The following is a 9,081-nucleotide window of genomic DNA, read 5'->3' on the forward strand; positions in this document are numbered from 1 at the left end:
TTAGTTCAAGTTGTAATAAGGGCCCAATTGGCAACCTAGGCATCAGCCTTTTGGGAGACCAAATGGTGGCTGACTTGTTGGCTGTTGGGGGTGACTTTTGGTTGCCAACAATTTCAGTTACACTCAGCCATTAAGTTTGTTTTAATTCCCTAGGTTAATGGCATTAAGTTATTTTAATTCTAGGTTAGTGGGTCATTACTAAAATCTGCTGTAAAGCTTCTATATAAGCTGAACCATTTTATCAATAAACACAAGTTGAGTTTTATTCAGAAAATTAGAGTTTATCTCTTTTATCTTAGTGAGAGTGATTCTCCTAAATTCTTGAGTGATTCAAGAACACCCTGGCTGTATCAAAGGACTTTCACAACCTTTGTGTGTTGCCCTCGCTGGAAAGAGTGATTCTTTCCTTCCTTTCATCTTCACCCTTGTTCTTTCAAACCACAATTCCAGAAAATCCACCTCTGCCCAGAATTATCTCGTGGCCATAACTCCCGTTTTACGCACTCAAATTAAGTGATTCTTGAGCCTAAATTGAATTTCAAAACGAGAACTTTCACCTCGTTTTGGAATCACCTCATTTGGAGCCCTGTAGCTTCAGTTATTGCCATTTCTATATTTCTGTCCAGCCACCACTTAACCTACATTTTACCATCCCATTCATCCATTTTATGCCAAGAACCACCTGATTAAGACCCACGAAATTAACCACGTTATTTTCCATCCTTACCTTAATCAATTACCGCATTTTCCATCAAGGTTTAATCCTAGACGATCCTAAATCAGCCCTTGTTCCATGAGGGTTCATATCAACTTTTCACACGAATGAAGGTCTAATTCAGGCGCATAATATATCGTGATGCTCGAAATTGAACAATGGAAGCTCTCGAAAAATTGAAATGGTCATAACGTTTCACACGATGGTCTGATTTAGGCGCATAATATATCGAGACGCTCGATATTGAACAATGGAGGCTCTTGAGCAATTCAATTACTCATAACTTTTCACTCAGAGGTCCGATTCAGGCGCATAATATATCGAGATGCACGAAATTGAACAACGGAAGCTCTCGAGAAATTCAAATCGTGATAACTTTTAACTCGAAGGTCCGATTCAGGCGCATAATATATCGAGACGCTCGAAATTGAACAACGGAAGCTCTCGAGAAATTCAAATGGTCATAAGTTTTAACTCGGAGGTCCGATTCAGGCGCACAGTGTATCGAGATGCAAGAAATTGAACAACGGAAGCTCTCGAGAAATTCAAATCGTCATAACTTTTAACTCGAAGGTCCGATTCAGGCGCATAATATATCGAGACGCACGAAATTGAACAATGGAAGCTCTCGAGAAATTCAAATGGAAATAACTTTTAACTCGGTTGCCAGATTCAGGCGCATAATATATCAAGACGCTCGAAATTGAACAATGGAAGCTATTGAGCAATTCAAATGGTCATAACTAATCACTCGGAGGTCCGATTGAGGCGCATAATATATCGAGACGCACGAAATTGAACAATATAAGCTCTCGAGAAATTCAAATGGTAATAACTTTTAACTCGGTTGTCAGATTCAGGCGCATAATATATCAAGACGCTCGAAATTGAACAATGGAAGCTATTGAGCAATTCAAATGGTCATAAGTTTTCACTTGGAAATCCGATTCAGGCTCCTAATATATCTAGACGCACGAAATTGAACAATGGAAGCTATTGAGCAATTCAAATGGTCCGATTCAGGCGCACAGTATATCGAGATGCAAGAAATTGAACAACGGAAGCTCTCGAGAAGTTCAAATAGTCATAACTTTTAACTCGAAGGTCCGATTCAGGCGCATAATATATCGAGACGCTCGAAATTGAACAACGGAAGCTCACGAGAAATTATAATGGTAATAACTTTTAATTCGGATGTCAGATTCAGGCGCATAATATATCGAGACGCTCGAAATTGAACAATGGAAGCTCTCGAGAAATTCAAATGGTCATAACTTTTCACTCGGAGGTCAAATTCAAGCGCATAATATATCGAGACGCAAGAAATTGAACAACGGAAGCTCTCGAGAAATTCCAATGGTCATAACTTTTAACTCGAAGGTTCGATTCAGGCGCATAATATATCTAGACGCTCGAAATTGAACAACAGAAGCTCTCGAGAAATTCAAATGGTCATAACTTTTCACTCGGAGGTCAGATTCAGGCGCATAATATATCGAGACGCAAGAAATTGAACAACGGAAGCTCTCGAGAAATTCCAATGGTCATAACTTTTCACACGGAGGTCAGATTCAGGCGCATAATATATCGAGACGCTCGAAATTGAACAACGGAAGCTCTCGAGAAATTCAAATGGTAATAACTTTTAACTCGGTTGTCAGATTCAGGCGCATAATATATCAAGACGCTCGAAATTGAACAATGGAAGCTATTGAGCAATTCAAATGGTCATAACTAATCACTCGGAGGTCCGATTGAGGCGCATAATATATCGACACGCTCGAAATTGAACAATGGAAGCTCTTGAGCGATTCAAATGGTCATAACTTTTCACACAGAGGTCAGATTCAGGCGCATAATATATCGAGACGCTCGAAATTGAAAACCGGAAGCTCTCGAGAAATTCAAATGGTCATAACTTTTCACTCGGATTTCCGATTCAGGCGCATAATATATCGAGACGATTGAAATTGAACAACGGAAGCTCTCGAGAAATTCAAATGGTCATAACTTTTCACTTGGATTTCCGATTTAGGCGCATAATATATCGAGACGATTGAAATTGAACAACGGAAGCTCTCGAAAAACTCAAATGGTCATAACCTTTCCCTCGGAGGTCCGATTGAGGCGCATAATATATCGACACGCTCGAAATTGAACAATGGAAGCTCTCGACAAATTCAAATGGTCATAACGTTTCACTCGAAGGTCCGATTCAGGCGCACAGTATATCGAGATGCAAGAAATTGAACAACGGAAGCTCTCGAGAAATTCAAATGGTCATAAATTTTCAATCGGAGGTCCGATTCAGGCGCATAATATATCGAGACGCTCGAAATTGATCAACGAAAGCTCTCGACAAATTCAAATGGTCATAACTTTTCACTCAAAGGTCCGATTCAGGCGCACAGTATATCGAGATGCAAGAAATTGAACAACGGAAGCTCTCGAGAAATTAAAATCGTCATAACTTTTCACAAGAACGAAGGTCTAATTCAGGCGCATAATATATCGAGACGCTCGAAATTGTACAACGGAAGCTCTCGAGAAATTCAAATGGTCATAACTTTTAACTCGGAGGTTCGATTCAGGCGCACAGTATATCGAGATGCAAGAAATTGAACAACGGAAGCTCTCGAGAAATTCAAATCGTCATAACTTTTAACTCGAAGGTCCGATTCAGGCGCATAATATCTCGAGACGCTCGAAATTGAACAATGAAAGCTTTTGTGCAAATCAAATGGTCATAACTAATCACTCAGAGGTCCGATTGAGGCGCATAATATATCGACACGCTCGAAATTGAACAATGGAAGCTCTTGAGCGATTCAAATGGTCATAACTTTTCACACAGAGGTCAGATTCAGGCGCATAATATATCGAGACGCTCGAAATTGAACAACGGAAGCTCTCGAGAAATTCAAATGGTCATAACTTTTCACACGGAGGTCAGATTCAGGCGCATAATATATCGAGACGCTCGAAATTGAACAATGGAAGCTATTGAGCAATTCAAATGGTCATAACTAATCACTCGGAGGTCCGATTGAGGCGCATAATATATCGACACGCTCGAAATTGAACAATGGAAGCTCTTGAGCGATTCAAATGGTCATAACTTTTCACACAGAGGTCAGATCCAGGCGCATAATATATTGAGACGCTCGAAATTGTACAATGGAAGCTCTCGAGAAATTCAAATGGTCATAACTTTTAACTCGGAGGTCCGATTCAGGCGCACAGTATATCGAGATGCAAGAAATTGAATAACGGAAGCTCTCGAGAAATTCAAATCGTCATAACTTTTAACTCGAAGGTCCGATTCAGGCGCAAAATATATCGAGACGCTCGAAATTGAACAATGAAAGCTTTTGTGCAAATCAAATGGTCATAACTAATCACTCAGAGGTCCGATTGAGGCGCATAATATATCGACACGCTCGAAATTGAACAATGGAAGCTCTTGAGCGATTCAAATGGTCATAACTTTTCACACAGAGGTCAGATTCAGGCGCATAATATATTGAGACGCTCGAAATTGAACAACGGAAGCTCTCGAGAAATTCAAATGGTCATAACTTTTCACACAGAGGTCAGATTCAGGCGCATAATATATCGAGACGCTCGAAATTGAACAATGGAAGCTATTGAGCAATTCAAATGGTCATAACTAATCACTCGGAGGTCCGATTGAGGCGCATAATATATCGACACGCTCGAAATTGAACAATGGAAGCTCTTGAGCGATTCAAATGGTCATAACTTTTCACACAGAGGTCAGATCCAGGCGCATAATATATCGAGACGCTCGAAATTGAACAACGGAAGCTCTCGAGAAATTCAAATGGTCATAACTTTTAACTCGGAGGTTCGATTCAGGCGCACAGTATATCGAGATGCAAGAAATTGAACAACGGAAGCTCTCGAGAAATTCAAATCGTCATAACTTTTAACTCGAAGGTCCGATTCAGGCGCATAATATCTCGAGACGCTCGAAATTGAACAATGAAAGCTTTTGTGCAAATCAAATGGTCATAACTAATCACTCAGAGGTCCGATTGAGGCGCATAATATATCGACACGCTCGAAATTGAACAATGGAAGCTCTTGAGCGATTCAAATGGTCATAACTTTTCACACAGAGGTCAGATTCAGGCGCAAAATATATCGAGACGCTCGAAATTGAACAACGGAAGCTCTCGAGAAATTCAAATGGTAATAACTTTTAACTCGGTTGTCAGATTCAGGTGCATAATATATCAAGACGCTCGAAATTGAACAATGGAAGCTATTGAGCAATTCAAATGGTCATAACTAATCACTCGGAGGTCCGATTGAGGCGCATAATATATCGACACGCTCGAAATTGAACAATGGAAGCTCTTGAGCGATTCAAATGGTCATAACTTTTCACACAGAGGTCAGATCCAGGCGCATAATATATCGAGACGCTCGAAATTGAACAACGGAAGCTCTCGAGAAATTCAAATGGTCATAACTTTTCACACGGAGGTCAGATTCAGGCGCATAATATATCGAGACGCTCGAAATTGAACAATGGAAGCTATTGAGCAATTCAAATGGTCATAACTAATCACTCGGAGGTCCGATTGAGGCGCATAATATATCGACACGCTCGAAATTGAACAATGGAAGCTCTTGAGCGATTCAAATGGTCATAACTTTTCACACAGAGGTCAGATCCAGGCGCATAATATATCGAGACGCTCGAAATTGAACAACGGAAGCTCTCGAGAAATTCAAATGGTCATAACTTTTAACTCGGAGGTTCGATTCAGGCGCACAGTATATCGAGATGCAAGAAATTGAATAACGGAAGCTCTCGAGAAATTCAAATCGTCATAACTTTTAACTCGAAGGTCCGATTCAGGCGCAAAATATCTCGAGACGCTCGAAATTGAACAATGAAAGCTTTTGTGCAAATCAAATGGTCATAACTAATCACTCAGAGGTCCGATTGAGGCGCATAATATATAGACACGCTCGAAATTGAACAATGGAAGCTCTTGAGCGATTCAAATGGTCATAACTTTTCACACAGAGGTCAGATTCAGGCGCATAATATATCGAGACGCTCGAAATTGAACAACGGAAGCTCTCGACAAATTCAAATGGTCATAACTTTTCACACGGAGGTCAGATTCAGGCGCATAATATATCGAGACGCTCGAAATTGAACAATGGAAGCTATTGAACAATTCAAATGGTCATAACTAATCACTCGGAGGTCCGATTGAGGCGCATAATATATCGACACGCTCGAAATTGAACAATGGAAGCTCTTGAGCGATTCAAATGGTCATAACTTTTCACACAGAGGTCAGATCCAGGCGCATAATATATCGAGACGCTCGAAATTGAACAACGGAAGCTCTCGAGAAATTCAAATGGTCATAACTTTTAACTCGGAGGTTCGATTCAGGCGCACAGTATATCGAGATGCAAGAAATTGAACAACGGAAGCTCTCGAGAAATTCAAATCGTCATAACTTTTAACTCGAAGGTCCGATTCAGGCGCATAATATCTCGAGACGCTCGAAATTGAACAATGAAAGCTTTTGTGCAAATCAAATGGTCATAACTAATCACTCAGAGGTCCGATTGAGGCGCATAATATATCGACACGCTCGAAATTGAACAATGGAAGCTCTTGAGCGATTCAAATGGTCATAACTTTTCACACAGAGGTCAGATTCAGGCGCAAAATATATCGAGACGCTCGAAATTGAACAACGGAAGCTCTCGAGAAATTCCAATGGTAATAACTTTTAACTCGGTTGTCAGATTCAGGTGCATAATATATCAAGACGCTCGAAATTGAACAATGGAAGCTATTGAGCAATTCAAATGGTCATAACTAATCACTCGGAGGTCCGATTGAGGCGCATAATATATCGACACGCTCGAAATTGAACAATGGAAGCTCTTGAGCGATTCAAATGGTCATAACTTTTCACACAGAGGTCAGATCCAGGCGCATAATATATCGAGACGCTCGAAATTGAACAACGGAAGCTCTCGAGAAATTCAAATGTGATGTGAACCTGAGTAGGAGCGGATCGTTTGATACAGGTTACGAAGGTTTGGATGACGCCACTTCCGGTGAAGGAAGATAAGTCAGGGTAGACGCCACTTCCGGTGAAGGAAGATAAGTCTGGGTAGACGCCACTTCCGGTTAAGGAAGATAAGTCTGGGTAGACGCCACTTCCAATGAAGGAAGATAAGTCTGGGTAGACGCCACTTCCGGTTAAGGAAGATAAGTCTGGGTAGACGCCACAAGGATTACCTTGATAAGTCTGATAATTGGTTCAACAAGGAACCCAGAGAGAAACTCTCACCAAATTTTATCAAAATGCCAAAAGTTTTTTTTATTCAAAACAAAAACCCATACTTATAGTGTAGCTAAACAAAAAGATAAAAATAGACATGGGCCTTTTAAACAGTTTGGGCCAAAATTACAATAAAAATAAATTATAACTAAAAACTTATTTAACTTGGGCCTTCAAATTAGTTTGGGCCTTCAGCAACAATTAATAGTCTTGATAGTGTCTCTGCCTCTGGGCCTTCATCCTTCTCCACTTTGGGCCTTCATCCTTCTCCACTCGGGGGCTTTGTCCTTCTCCACTTGGGCCTTCGTCCTTCTCCACTTGGGCCTTTAGACTGTATTTGGCCTGTTTCATGATTCTCATCAAAATGGTCATAACTTTTAACTCGGAGGTTCGATTCAGGCGCACAGTATATCGAGATGCAAGAAATTGAACAACGGAAGCTCTCGAGAAATTCAAATCGTCATAACCTTTAACTCGAAGGTCCGATTCAGGCGCATAATATATCGAGACGCTCGAAATTGAACAATGAAAGCTTTTGTGCAATTCAAATGGTCATAACTAATCACTCGGAGGTCCGATTGAGGCGCATAATATATCGACACGCTCGAAATTGAACAATGGAAGCTCTTGAGCGATTCAAATGGTCATAACTTTTCACACAGAGGTCAAATTCAGGCGCATAATATATCGAGACACTCGAAATTGAACAACGGAAGCTCTCGAGAAATTCATATGCTCATAACTTTTCACTCGAAGGTCCGATTGATGCGCATAATATATCGAGACGCACGAAATTGAACAACAGAAGCTCTCGAGAAATTCAAATGGTAATAACTTTGAACTCGGTTGTCAGATTCAGGCGGATAATATATCAAGACGCTCGAAATTAAACAATGGAAGCTATTGAGCAATTCAAATAGTCATAAGTTTTCACTTGGAAGTCCGATTCAGGCTCATAATATATCTAGACGCACAAAATTTAACAACGGAAGCTCTCGAGAAATTCAAATGGTCATAACTTTTCACACGAACGATGGTCTAATTCAGGCGCATAATATATCGAGACGCTCGAAATTGAACAATGGAAGCTCTCGAAAAATTCAAATGGTCATAACTTTTCACACGATGGTCTGATTTAGGCGCATAATATATCGAGATGCTCGATATTGAACAATGGAGGCTCTTGAGCAATTCAATTGGTCATAACTTTTCACTCAGAGGTTCGATTCAGGCGCATAATATATCGAGATGCACGAAATTGAACCACGGAAGCTCTCGAGAAATTCAAATGCTCATAACTTTTCACTCGGAGGTCCGATTGAGGCGCATAATATATCGAGTTGCACGAAATTGAACAACGGAAGCTCTCGAGAAATTCAAATGGTCATAACTTTTAACTCGGCGGTCCGATTCATGCGCATAATATATCGAAACGCTCGAAATGGAACAACGGAAGCTCTCGAGAAATTCAAATGGTCATAACTTTTAACTCGGAGGTCCGATTCAGGAGCACAGTATATCGAGATGCAAGAAATTGAACAATGAAAGCTTTTGTGCAATTCAAATGGTCATAACTAATCACTCGGACGTCCGATTGAGGCGCATAATATATCGACACGCTCGAAATTGAACAATGGAAGCTCTTGAGCGATTCAAATGGCCATAACTTTTCACACAGACGTCAGATTCAGGCGCATAATATATCGAGACGCTCGAAATTGAACAATGGAAGCTCTCGAGAAATTCAAATGCTCATAACTTTTCACTCGGAGGTCCGATTGAGGCGCATAATATATCGAGACGCACGAAATTGAACAACGGAAGCTCTCGAGAAATTCAAATGGTAATAATTTTTAACTCGGTTGTCAGATTCAGGCGCATAATATATCAAGACGCTCGAAATTGAACAATGGAAGCTATTGAGCAATTCAAATGGTCATAAGTTTTCACTTGGAAGTCCGATTCAGGCTCATAATATATCTAGACGCACAAAATATAACAATAGAAGCTCTCGAG

The sequence above is a fragment of the Glycine soja genome, chromosome 14 (genome assembly GCF_004193775.1).
Source record: "Glycine soja cultivar W05 chromosome 14, ASM419377v2, whole genome shotgun sequence".
Classification (NCBI taxonomy): domain Eukaryota; kingdom Viridiplantae; phylum Streptophyta; class Magnoliopsida; order Fabales; family Fabaceae; genus Glycine; species Glycine soja.